The 14,658-nt window shown below is 37.9% G+C and overlaps 1 pseudogene; it reads left to right on the top strand.

The window, feature by feature from the left end:
• Positions 1-12,997: 12,997 nt before the first annotated feature.
• On the top strand, positions 12,998-13,789 carry LOC143681745 (small ribosomal subunit protein uS2B pseudogene; annotated as a pseudogene).
• Positions 13,790-14,658: the final 869 nt, after the last annotated feature.

The raw sequence follows: 14,658 nt of genomic DNA on the forward strand, positions 1-14,658 counted from the left end.
TCCCTAATTGTTCCAAAATTGTCCTTTATAATTTTGCATTTTTAAAATCTTATAATCAATCTAGAATAGTTCTGCCTTTTTTTGCCTGTCCTTTTTTGGCTTTTAAAAACAAACTTTTAAAAAATGCAGAGATAGTAGTGTAGCAGAGACTGCTAGTTGTCTACCGCTGAATCCAGTGTTGACATCCTCATTTGTATCAGGATCTTAAGTTTTCATTGGGCATATTGCCACCCGTCTAAAAGACTGTATCTTCCAGCCTTTTTTTTTTTACAAGACATAGAAATGTGTCGAAGTTCTGGTCAATAAAATGTAAGCAGAAGAATATGTGGCATTTCTAGGAAGTCTTCTTACAGGGGAGGGTATACCCTTTTTTGTCCTTCTTCCATTCTGCTTCCTGGAAGATAGAAGTGATGATTGAAGCACAGGCATGCAATCCTAGACTATGAGATCGAAGGTACTTACAAGATGTGTAGTGATGAACTGGAAGGAGACTTGAACCCTGTTGACATCGTAGACCAATCCTACTAAATCTTGACTGCTATCTCTGGATTTCTTTTGCAGAAAAGAGAAATAAACGTATACCTTATTTAAGACACTGTTATTCTAGTTCTTCTCACTGTTATGTTCAGACAAACTTTAAATAATACAGCATATTTATTGAAAAATTAATTAAAATAAATTAGGAAGATAGAAGGTCAAATATAAAAGTCTTTTTGCTGTTGCCTACCCCAAATCCTACTCTCCGGGGATATCCACCATGGCTATCAAATTTGGTATGTTCTCCTTCCATATTTTTTTTGCACATCAATCATTATTGTCTCATCATAGTCATCATTTTCATTACATCACCACCACCATCCTCACCATCGTTACCATCACCATTCTTGTTCTCAGTCTTTATCCATCTATCTATCGATCATCTGTCTGTCTGTCTGACATTAATCCACTGAACAAGCAGGATTTGTAAGAAATAATCAAAATGCAACTTAATACTTGTCTTACTCCTGCCTCTTTAAAATTTTTTTGGTAAGAAAAATTTACACTCTCCCTGTAGCTGAATTTTCTGGTAGGTTTAAGCTTCATTAGATTAAAGAAAGTCCCATAAGTCTCCCTGGTGGGGCGGGAGATGACTCCCAGGGATGAGTCTGGCCCTGGCATCATGGGATCCACAATGCCATCCTGACCAAAAGGGGGAAAAAAGAGTAACAAATAAGATATCAGTGACTGAGAGAGTTCAAATAGAGTTGAGAGGCTACTCTGGAGGTCACTGTAATGCAAGCTTCAGTTAGACGTTGCTACCTATCATAGCTTGCCAAACCCCAACCAAAAACCATTCCTGCCAATCCTAAAGAATACCTAGGGTGTTACATAAGATTCTACAAATGCTCTGTGCACTAGGGTAACTTTTCAGAAACCTACAACCTCCAGATGGGTCCCTGGATCAGGTAGGTCCTGTAATGCAGAGGGCCCAGCCTCTCCAGAACATCAACTAGATCCCCGCTCCCTTCCATATTATTGACAGCCCCTTCCAACATGAAAAAGTTAGACTGGGTATAGCCCAAATACCCCTAAAGAGTGGGAGGAAGATCAAGGGTGATGGTGGAGTTATATAGAGAAGGTAGGGTTTAACAAATGAGTATGCTTGCTGAATCATTATTTTGATATTTCTCTTAGTTTCCGGTATCTTAAATCAGCTAGAAGTAAAAACCTAAAATTGTGGAATTGTAACCCATATCAAACTCTGAAATAAATTTCAGAGTTTTGAAATTTGCTTTTTGTATATATGTTATTTTTCACAGAAAAGAAAAAAAAGTTGATTGTGAAGATAAATGCACAGCTATATGATGATATTGTGAAACCCTGATTTACACTTTGGATGATTACATGGTATATGAACATACAATATATATCAGTAAAGTCCTTGACTTTTTTAGTCACCATGTCTTCCATGAAGTAAATGAAGCTTAAGATTTGGGAACACCTTGTTTGTATATATAACCTCATGCCTACTTGTAGTAGTTAGTCTTATTTGTTATCATGGCTTGGCTATAGCATCCAGTTGTTTAATCAAATGCTAATCTAGGTATTGCTGTGAATGTATTTTATAGAAGTGGTTAACATCTATACAGGCATACCTCATTTCATTGCACTTTGCTTCACTGTGCTTTGCAGTATTCCATTTTGTACAAATTAAAGGTTTTGGGCAGCCCTATACTGAACAAGTTTATCTGTGCCATTTTTTTCAATGGCATGTGCTCAATTCATATCTCTGTGCCATATTTTGGTAATTCTCACTATATTTCAAGATCTTCCAATATTATTATATCTTCTATGGTGATCTATGATCAGTCACCTTTGATTTACTACTGTAATTGTTTTGTGGTACCACGAACCCCCGCCCATATAAGATGGCAAACTTAATCAATTTTATGTGTGTTCTGATGCTCCACCTACCAGTCATTCCCATCTCTTTTCCTCTCCTGGGCCCTCCCTATTCCCTGAGACACAACAATATTGAAATTAGGCCAATTAATAACCTACAATGGCCTCCAAGTGTTCAAATGAAAGGAAGAGTCTCATGTCTTTCAGTTTAAATCAAAAGTTAGAAATGAATAAGTTTAGTGAGGAAGGCATGTCAAAAGCTGAGATAGGCTGAAAGCTAGACCTCTTGTCCAAATAGCCAAGTTGTGAATGCAAAAGAAAAGTTATTGAAGGAAATTAAAAATGCTATTACAATGATCACACAAATGATAAGAAAGTAAAACATCCTTATCGCTGATATGGAGAAAATTTTAGTGATCAGATAAAAGTCCAAACTAGTCATAACATTCCCTTAAACCAAAGCCCAATTCAGAGCAAAATTCTAACTCTCTTCAATTCTATGAAGGCTGAGAGAGGTAAGGAAGCTGCAGAAGAAAAGTTTGAAGCTAGCAGAAATTGGTTCATGAGGTTTCAGGAAAGAAGCTGTATTCATGACATAAAAGTGCAAGGTGAAGCAGCAAGTACTGATGTAGAAACTGCAGCAAGTTATCCAGAAGATCCAGCTGAGATAAGTGATGAAGGTGACTCCACTAAACAACAGATTTTCAATGTAAACAAAACAGCCTTCTATTGGAAGATTACATCTACAGCTTTTCATAGCTAGAAAGGAGTAATCAATGCCTAGCTTCAAAGCATCAAAGGACAGGCTGACTTTCTTGTTGGGGGCTAATGCAGCTGGTGACTTTAAATTGAAGTCAAAGCTGATTTACCATTCCAAAATTCCTAGGCACTTAAGAATTATGCAAAATCTACTCTGCCTGTGCTCTATAAATGGTACAACAAAGCCTGGATGACAAGCACATTTATTTACAACATGCTCTGCTGAATATTTTAAGTCCACTGTTGAGGACTACAGCTCAGAAAAAGACTCCTTTCAAAATATGACTGCTCATTGACAATGCACGTGTTACCTGGGAGTCTGAAGGATATGTACAAGATTAATGTTGTTTTCATGCCTGCTGTGCCTGTTTGAAACTGTCACGTTCCCCAGAAATGCCATGTTCTTTAATCCTCATTTAATAGTGTTGGGTAGGATCTTTTTTTATTGTTTCCATGGCGTCGTGATCCACCCAATTGTGGGTGGTAACTTTTGATTAGATGGTATTCACGGACAGGTGTCTCCACCCATTCAAGATGAGGTTGCTTACTGAGACCTTGAAGAGGGAACCATTTTGAAAAAAACTTTAGAGCCAACAGAGCCCACCCAGCCAGAGACCTTTGGAGATGCAGTAGGAAAATGCCCCTGGGGTAGTGAGAAGAGAAAGCTAGCAGACATCACCATGTGCCTTCCCAGCTGTGAGAAAAACTTTGAACTTAATCAGCCCTTTCTTTGAAGTTAAGGTATCTTTCTCTGAATGCCTTAGCTTGAATATTTCTATGACCTTAGGACTGTAAATTTGCAACTTAATAAATTCCCTTTTTAAAAGCTGTTTCATTTCTGTATATTGCATTCTGGTACCTTTAACAAATGAAAACACCTGCTAGCAAAACATCCATTCTGCAGCCCATGGATCAAGGAGTAATTTTGACTTTTAAGTCTTATTATTTAAGAAATACAGTTAAAAAGAAAGAAAGAAAGAAACGCATTTTATAAGGCTATAGCTGCCGTATAGTGATTCCTCTGAAGGATATAGGCAAAGTAAATGGAAAACTTTCTGAAAAGGATTTCCCACTTAAAATACCATCAAGACATTTGTGATTCATGGCAGGAGGTCAAAATATCAACATTAACAGGATTTTGGAAGAAGCTGATTCTTGACCTCATGGATAATTTTGAGGGGTTCAAAACTTCAGTAACTGCAGATGTAGGAGAAACAGCAAGAGAACTAGAATTAAAATTGGAGCTTGAAGATGTTATTGAATTGCTGCAATTTTGTTATAAATCTTTAACAAATGAGGAGATGTTTCTTATGGATGAACAAAAAAAATGGTTTCTTGAGATGGAAACCACTCTTGAAGAAGATGCTGTGAAACATTGTTGAAGTGACAACAGAGAATTTAGGATATTCCATAAATATAGGTGATAAAGCAGTAGCAGGGTTTGAGAGGATTGACTCCAATTTTGAAAGAAGTCTTTTTTTGGATAAAATAATATCACACAGCATCACATGCTACAGAGAAATCTTTTATGAAAGGAAGAGTCAATTGATGTGGCAAACTTCATTGTTGTCTTATTTTCAGAAATTCCCACATCCACCCTAACCTTCAGTACTCACTGCCCTGATCAGTCAGCAGTCATCAACACTGAGGCAAGACCCTTTACCAGCAAAAAGATTAAGCCTTGCTGAAGGCTCAGATGATGTCTAGCATTTTCTAGTAACAAAGTTTTTAAAGCTAAGCTATATACATTTTTTTTAGACATAATGCTATTGCACCCTCCATAGACTATGTATGGTATAGTGTGAACATACTTTTACATGCACTGGGAAACCAGAAAATTTGTGTGACTTGCTTTATTGCAGTGGCCTGGAACTGAGACTGCAATATCTCCAAGGTATGCTTGTATTGGATAAAACTTTAATATCCAGAATATATAACGAAATCCTACAGCTCAACAACAAAAATACAAACAATTCAATTAAAAAAAAAGAGCATAAGACTTGAATAGACATTTATCCCCAAAAGATATACAAATGGCTAACAGGCCCATGAAAAGATGCTCAACATCATTAAACATTAGTGAAACGCAGATTAAAACCACAGTGAGATACCTTTACATACCTTCAAGAATAGTTATTATTAAAATACCAGAAAATAGGAAGTGATGGGTAGTATGTAAAGAAATTGGAACTCTAGTACCTTGTTGGTCAGAAAATAAAATGGTGCCTCTATTGTGGAAATTAACATGGCAGTTCCTCAAAAAGTTAAACATAGAATTACTATACGACCTAGCAATCCCACTTCCAGGTATATAACCAAAGAGAGTGAAAACAGGGTTGCAAACAGATGTTTATACACCAGTGTTTATGGTAACATTATTCACAATAGTGTTAAGCTGGAAACAACCCAAATGTCCATCAAAAAATGAATGGATAAACAAATGTGGTTCATACACACCAAATGGAATGCTATTCAGCCAAAGAAAAGGTGGAGTTATGAGACATGCTGCTACAACCTTGGAAACATTATGCCTAGTGAAATAAGCAAGACACAGAAGGACAAAATCTGTATCATATCACTAATAAGAGATGACTAGAAATAGCAAATTTGCATATTAGAGGCTTCCAGGAAAAGGGTAAGGGGATTGGGGGTAAGAAGGAGGATTTGTATAAAAAAAAAACAGTTAAAAAAATGAAAAACAAAAAACAGTCGTGGTGATGGCAAGAAAAAAAAATTCCTTTTGTGGTTAGTGCTTGTTGTGTCTTAAAAATTTTTCTCTACCCCAAAATCATGAGCACACTCTCCTATGTTACCTTCTAGGTTTATTGTTTATCTTCTAGAAGTACAATCTGCCTGGAATGAATAATTTGTATACGATATGAGATAAAGGTTAAATCTCATCTTTTTCCCATTTAGATAACCATTTGTCCCACAAGCACTTATTGAAAATACCATCCTTTGTCCCCTACTGCTTTGTATACACCTTTATTGTAGTCAAATGTGCAAATATGCATAGGTTTTATTCTGGGGTCTATATTCTATTCCATTGGTCTATCAATTCATTCTTGCATCAATACCATACTGTCATTATTCCTTTAGCTTTACAATAAGTGTTGCTATTCATAGAGGAAGTACTCTGTATTAGTTTGTTAAGCTGTCATAATGTAACATACCAGAAATGGAATGACTTTTATAACGGGAATTTATTAAGTTATAAGTTTACAGTTTTAAGGCTGGGAAAATGTCCAAACTAAGGCACCAACAAGAGGTTATCTTCACTCAAAAGAAAGGGTGATGGCATCTGGAAAACTTCTGTCAGACGGAAAGGTACGTGGCTGGCATCTGCTGTTCCCTTGCTCCTGGGCTCCATTGCTCTTAGCCTCCGTTTCCTATGGGGATTCCTCACTTGGTGTCTGTGAGTCTTTCCTTAGCTCCTCTGGGACACAACTCTGGGTTCTGGCCTGCTTAGCATCTCATGGGAAGGCATATGGTGACATCTGTTGGGCCCTGGGTCTTGTGTTGGCTCTGAAGCAACAGTTCTCCAAGTATCTGCATCTGCTCTGCTCTGAGCTCTCTCCAAGATGTTTCCTCTTTTAAACGACTCCAGTAAACTAATCAAGACCCACCTGGAATGGGTGGAGTTACATCTCCATCTAATGAAAACATCTCACCCACAATTGGGCATGCCACATCTCCATGGAGATAATCTAATCCAAAATTTCTGCCTTACAGTATTGAATTAGGGTTAAAAGAAACGGCTACCCCCCACAAGATTGAATCAGCATCAAAACATGGCTTTTCTGGGGTACATAATACTTTCACACCGGCACATGCTTCAAACATGTTATTTTCAAAGGGGTGATTAGCTGTTCGTGGACACGAAATTTTATAATTAGTTTATTAAATCATTCACACACACTTCTGGGGCATTTTTAGGGGAGAATTCTAGTTTATGAATTCGGTGGGGGTAATAGATAGCTTTATTATATTGAGTTTATAGTAAATAAACATGATTTCCTTCATTAATTTAGATTTTCTTTAATTTTTATCAACAATGTTTTCTAATTATTTGTGTCACACATTTTTTAATTAGATTTATTTCTGCATATTTGATATTTATTTTATTGTAAGCTGTTATCATGACTATCCAAATCAGCAATTAGGTGGCCTTTTACTCCTCAACCTAAACTCAAATCTTAGAATTTACCAATGTGACAGAACGAAAAGTCACACGTGCCAGTACTAGAGGAAAAAGATCCAGACAGAGACGTTGACGTCACAGAGGCTCACACACTGCCTGAAGTACTACCTACTAAGAAACATGTGGCAATCACTGCCCAGCGTTCCTATCATTTAGATCACGTGGGTAGAAGCCAGCGCCTCTAAGATCAATACAGCTTAGCCTAGGCAATAGGCCATTTAGCACAGCCTAGCCCTGGTCTGAGGGGGATGATGCTGTATGCAAATTTCAGCCGCACATTCTCCTGTTAGCTTGACTCAGCCCCTCAGCCATTATGGTTTCACTCCCTCTGCACTGATGGGTTTTTGTAGCTCTGGCCCTTGGTAGCTCACCTTTGCAGCGCCTGGCCTGGGTGGGTTCTGTGATCCTGGGAGAGGCATGTTCCTTCTCTGATCCAAGGAGTCAGTATGGTCAAAACAAAACAAAACACGGTTTTTGGAAACAGAAAGAACTACATGTGACACCAATCTCCCCCACTGAAGAAATTCAGGGCCAGATACCCTTTTAGCTTTTTTCCTCAGTGATAAAACAGAGTGGTAATGGTTACCTAGCAAGGCAGTTATGAGAATTAAAAAACATGATATATGAAATACATGGCGTTTGCTATGATCATTCCTCTCAGTTTCAAGTCCAACCTGCCCTCCTAGGAGCCCTCTAGGAATCTTAATATTTCTGAACTTGGTCCACAGGAGTTCCACAAGTTAAATTCTGTTTTGGGCATTTACCACCATTAGATCATATTCCCTGAGTTGTGTCCTCTTAAAATATTCTCCATATTTCTTAATTTCTGAATCCAAAAGTTCTCCCAGAGTTGCTAATTTTTTCCAATTCTGTCCCAGGTGGCAGGGAGTTCTTGTCCTCAGGTACATTTTAGAATGTTAGAAATTCTTATTTAACTGAAAAAATCCTGCCTTTGAACTGTCTACTGACAGCATTAGCATTCTCAGAACTCCACATTTACATTTCAGCAAATCCTTCTTAACCCATTTTGAGTCCTTAATTGAGTCATAATAATTTGGGGGGAATATATTTTCTTTCAATAGCACCATGGGACATCAGAGTTACCAGGATGAGAGAAAGGACTTTGAAAGAGAGTTAGGAAACCCCAAAGAATATACTCACGCACTTCACAATTTGCTCACAGTCAGCTTCCCAGCGATTATTCTGATGCTTGATTGGGGCAGTCCATTGACTCTCTGTGGCTTCGCTTTCCCGTTTTCAAAGTGAAAGCCAGCAGTGCCAGTAGTCAGTATCATCTGAATGGGCCAGAGAGGTAGGAGGGTGCTGTGGCTAAGCAGAATGACTTAAGAGCTGGGTTTGGAGGCCCAGCTTCACTTCTTACTGACCACGTGACTTTGGCTACTTAACCTTATTAAGCTCTATTTTCTTCATCTGTAAAATGACAACAATAATAGTAACTACTTCATAGAGATGTGAGATCAAATGAAATAAATCCTCCTAAGTGTTCTATGATAACCTTTTTTATTATTACTGCTCTTAAAAGTATCAAAGGAGATTAAAGAATTAAAGGAGGTGTGAATGCTCCAGCATAGCAGATAATTAATAAATGTAAGAAGTAGGTGATTAATTATTTTTCTTCTCTTTCAATCCTTCCTTCTCCATCAACTGGATATCAAAGATAGGAAAACAAAAGACAATGTGGTTAATGGCCTGGACTCTGGAACCGGGCCATCTAGCTATAAATCCTGTAACCGTGGGCAAATTATTTTATTTTCCTGTGCCACAGTTTTCTCATCTGTAATGTAAGGATAATAATAGCACCCAACTCACAGGATTATTATGAGGATTAAATGGAGCGATATTACTAAAGTCTTTACTAATAGCCTGAACACACAGTCAGTGCTATATGTGTGCATATTAAATAAAAGACATTTCATAAATTTTAAGAAGTAATAGACTATTTTTAGAGCAGTTATAGATTTATAGAAAAATTGTGCAGGAAGTTGAGTTCCCATATACACTGTCCTCCTTCCCCATAGTTTCCCCTGTTAATACCTTGCATTGGTAAGGTACATTTGTTGCAATTCATGGACCAATATTGATACAATTATTATTAACTAAAGCCCATAGTTTACTGTAAGATTCACTCTTTGTGTTGTATAGTTCTATGGGTTCTGACAAATGCATGATGCCAATGTATCCACCTTAACAGTACCATATAGGATAGTTTCACTGTCCTAAAAATGCCCTGTGCTCCACCTACTCATTCCTCCCGCTCTCCCTCCCCCCAGAACCTGAAACCACTGATCTTTTTACTGTCCCTATAGTTTTGCCTTTTCCATAATGTCATATAGCTGGAATCACAGAATATGTAGCTTTTTCAAACTGGCTTCTTTCACTTAGCAATATGCATTTAAGGTTCCTCCGCATCTTTTAGAGGGTTGATAGTGGAATTCTTTTTTTTTTTGCTGAATAATATTCCATTGTATGGATGTACTGAAATATGTATACAAAGTCACCTGTTGAAGGACATTTTGATTGCTTGAATTTTGGGCAAACATGAACAAAGCTATTACATATACGTGTGTGTAGGTTTTTTCATGAATATAAGTTTTCACCTTGTTTGGGTAAATACCTAGGAGCACGACTGCTGGATCATATGGTAAACCTATGTTTAGCTTTGTAAGAAACTACTAGATTGTTTTCCCAGTGGCTGTACCATTTTGCATTCCTACTAGCAATGAAGGAAAGTTCCTGTTGCTCCACATCCTCTCCAGCATTTGCTTTTGTTAATGTTTTGGATTTTAGCCATTCTAATAGGAGCATGGTGGTATCTCATTGTTGTTTTAATTTGCAATACTCTACCGACATAAGACATTGAACATCTTTTCATATGCTTATTTGCCATCTGTATATCTTCTTTGGTGAGATGTCTGTTCAGATATTTTGTCCATTTTAAAAATTGCATTATTTTATTATTGTTGAGTTTCAAGAGCTCTTTGTGTATTTTGGATAGAAGCCCTTTGTTAGATATGTGTTTTGCAAATATTTCCTTCCTGTCTGTGGTTTATTTCATTCTTTTAATCATGTGTTATTTTTTTTCAATCTTTTGTTATCATGTGTTAATTTTTAATCCCAAATTCTAGGTGCATATATCTTCATTATATAAGTACATATGGTCCAGTGATTGACATCTTGAAGTTGGATGAACTATGGATTAGCCACATTGTAACAAACAATTTGAAATTTGGGAAAGAAAATATGGAAACTAAATATATGCAGTTAAATATTAATAATTGACATTCATTCAGCAATACTATGCATCAGTTACTGATTTAAATAGTAGACACAAATTATTTTAATCCTTATCACAATTTTTTGAGATAGGAGTTATTATTATCCCTATTTTGCAGATGAGGGAAATGAGGCACAGAGAAACTATGTAACTTGCCTAAGGTCAGAGAGTCAGCACATAGTAAAACCAGGGTTTAAACTCTGAGTTTGACACCATAACCCTTATATGTCATCATCATTCCAGGTCATCTTCTGAATAAGACGGGCCAAACGATGCTTTGCAGGTCATAGGCTAGACCTGTGTTTCTGAACACTTTTTGAGTCATTGGCTTCTTTGAGATAGAGGTGGTCTCTCTTCAGAAAAAATACACACACCTGGGTGAAATTCTCCTGGTGCAGGCAGAGATGTTTAAAGTATAGTATTGGTCCGCATGGTCTGAGGCTAGTTAAAAAATTAAAAAAAACACAAAATAAAAGTTTTATTTTCTAAAATTGATTTAATGTTTACTTTAAGATGTGTTTAAAACAAAAATACGAACATTTAATAAATGTAGGCATTCCTGGGTCCTGTTGGTTAGAAAAAAATAAACACATCAATGAACTAATTTGGAAGTACCAAGGGGCCAGTTCAGTGAAAGATGAGGCAATCAAGTCAGACACAGAATGCTGGGCTGACAACAGGGCATCTCTGACAATTACATTAATAGTTAAATTTCTGAGCACAGAGGGGTAACAGATTCTAAAGGAGTTTTAGGATGTTTTCCGGAAGGAACCATGGAGGAGCTACCCTTTTCCACAGTTCCTGGAGCACCTTTGTTGGCCAGAGCCCTAGGACTCTCCCTTGCTTTCCAGGAAGGAAGGGTTTGATGCCACAGCTACCCTTGCTTGGCATCCAGCTCTCATATTGAAGGTGAAGATTAGTTCAGTTTTAGCTTAAACATCTGTAGGCAACATTTACTGTTTTGGTCACCCATTATACATTCACATTTCTTCTGGGTCAGAGGACCCTGTTTTTCCCTTGGGGAACCTTTCCTCCCTGATTCAACCCATGTGGATTATGGATTGGGTGGGAGTCCATTCCTTTCCCCAGAGGTGGTATATATGACTCATATCTAGCTAATCAGGGTTGGAGAGGTGACCCAAATTGATTCAATCAATATGCATCCAGGGACATATTTGTCCTGGAGGTATTGGGAAAATGTGCTCTCTACTCTGTTTGAATACAACTTGGGAGAATGAAAGCCTAGAGAACTGCCAAGTGGAGAATGAAAATTAAGCCAACACAGTGAGGGCAGAGCTGAGAGATGGAAAGAAACTGAGTTCCAATAACATCATTTGGGCTCCTGATCAAGTTATGCCTGAAAATCATGCTGAGACTTTTCAGTAACAAGCCAAAACCCTTTGCCTAAGTCAATTTGAGTTGAGTTTCTGTCACTTGCAACAGGAAGAGGCTTAACTGATACTGTATCTGACAAATGAACTATGGACTTTTGTATTATTCATGGTAGCTTGTGCCACTTTTTTTTTTAAATATAAAAAAACCTTTATGATTTTTTAATGCTATGTCCAGAGGCCTTCATGAATCCCTAATTATTACTCACCACTATAGCATCTAATGCCTTTGTAAGTGCAGCATAGCACATTTGACAGTGCATGCATTCTTAGCAACAGATAAAGGTAAAAAAAAGTTGCAGTGAGATTTGGATACAGGGTTCATGTACCAGTTGCTTGGGACCTAGCTTCCTGAAAATTAATGTTTTTGCAAAATTATCTATTACTACCTGATGTGGACTTTAGTATCTTTACAGAGTAGACTAAACCTTGAATGCTAAATCACCAATGCCAAGGATTAATTATATATTTCTTTACTGCTCTTAGTTGTCCAACTGTAATTTATTTCCTTTCTCTGTCATTTTATCGAGTCAGATTTTCCTTTCAAAAGGCTTCATATTCAATATCTATGGTTCTGAATGAAATTTTAGTAGCCATAAAAGCAAAACCAAATGTTGGAAAAGTTCCAGTTACTTATTTATTTTATTTTTTTGCATGGACAGGCACCAGGAAACAAACCTGGGCCTCCAGTTAAAACAATAATTTAATCTTTTCCTAGAGTCCACATTTTATTTTAGATCTAAAATATCACATTTTAGATTTTCTGTACTTATTGATAGAGGAAAAACAGAAACTTCAATGAGTTTCATTTTAAGTGAACCTGGAATATGAAAAGTAAGTTTTATAAAATAAATATTTGAGAGAGTGATTATTTGTGTTTAAAACAGATTTTCTGCTTTTCGTGCTAATCACAGAGGAGGCCATACGTTATCCTGGATTTTCACTGTAACTTAAAGGGAAACTTTCACAATGTCCAGGGCCCTTGATTACCTATGGACAAAGGAGGAGGATGTGCTCACATTCCTTGCAGCAGGAACCCACTTCGTGGCACCAACCTTACTTCCAAATGGAACCCGACATCTACAAAAGGAAAAGCGAGGGAATCTACATCATAAGTCTGCAGAGAACCTGAGAGAAGCTTCGGATGGCATGTTGTGTAATTGCTGCCATTGAAACCCCAGATGTCAGCATTATATTCTCCAGGAATAATACACTAACCAGATCCAGGCAGCCTTCTGGGAGCCATGACTTCTGGTGGTGACAGATCCCAGGGCTGACCATTAGCCTCTCCCAGAGGCATTGAGGTTAACCTGCCGACCACTGATGTATAACACAGATTCTCCTCTGCACGATGTAGACATTGCCATTCCCTGCAACAAGGGAGCTCACCCCGTGAAAACGAAGTGCCTGCTGGCCTGGGAAGTTCTGCGCAGGTGTGGCACCGTCTCCTGGGAGTACCATGGGCGGTCATGTCTGATATCTACTTCTACAGAGATTCCCAAGAGATTGAGCAGGAAGACCAGGCCGCTGCAGAAAAGGCTTGTGACCAAGGAGGAGTTTCAGGGTGGACGCACTGTGTCTGAATTTACGACTACTCAACTGAGTTCACAGACTCTTTTGAAGGTGAGCAGGGGCCCCCCTGTGCTTACTCAGCAGTTCCCTGCTGAAGTCTGGAGAGCTCGGCCTGCAACTGAAGACTGAGCTGCAGGTCCCACTGCTCAGGCCACTGAATGGGTAGGAGCAACCACCCAGTGGGCTTAAACTGTTCTTCCACAGGCTCTTAAACGGAAATAAGGTTGATGGAAAAGAAACATCAGTTACTATTAAAAATGTTTTTGGCACTTTAGACCTAACTTCCTTTTTTTTTAAAAAAAAAAAGAATATTCACTCTATTTGATTTAATTTATAAAAACTTAATTTTCAGAGCAGAAATAATGCTTGAAGATAATTTTACATTTGTGGATGCTAAAGGAAGAGACAGGGTAAATATTTTGCCCAAAGTCATACAGTTGGTTAGCGGTAGTTGATAGATGACGTTGCAGTTCTCCAGTGTCTGCTCACTTCCCTGTACGAAGATTACACATCCTTGCCTGTTGCCATGTGCATGGCTGTGTATCCTCTGGGCGGAGTCTACTACCCTCCCCTTACCCCATTTCAGACTTGGCCATGTAACTTGCTTGGACCAGCGGGCGGTGAGTGGAAGACAGCATGCCAGTTCTGAGCAGAAGCTGAGTTAAGTTGAGTTCTGGGGTTTTTCAACCACCCCTGCTATCCACTGACACTTTGGAATCAAAATTTTAACCTGGCATTTAGTGGTTGGTGGTGACAATAGCAAAAGTTTACTTACCAGGCATGGAAGCCAGGCCTTGAGACCTTGCTCCCTCCAATTCTCCCATTGATTCTGGAGCTATTAATATCTTTTAATAAATCTCTTTTCTACTTTAACTGATAAAGATTCTATTTTTTTTTTCAGTTAGGATCTCTCCCCTCTCTACTTTATAGACATGCTCTCAGAATTATCTTTTTTTATAATGAAGTTTACCTGCATGATTTCATAAAATGAGAAACAGGCATATTTGGCATTATGTATGGATATGTTAAAATTTTTACTAAACATTATCTTAAAAAGT

The sequence above is a fragment of the Tamandua tetradactyla genome, chromosome 1 (genome assembly GCF_023851605.1).
Source record: "Tamandua tetradactyla isolate mTamTet1 chromosome 1, mTamTet1.pri, whole genome shotgun sequence".
NCBI classification, from domain to species: Eukaryota; Metazoa; Chordata; class Mammalia; order Pilosa; family Myrmecophagidae; genus Tamandua; species Tamandua tetradactyla.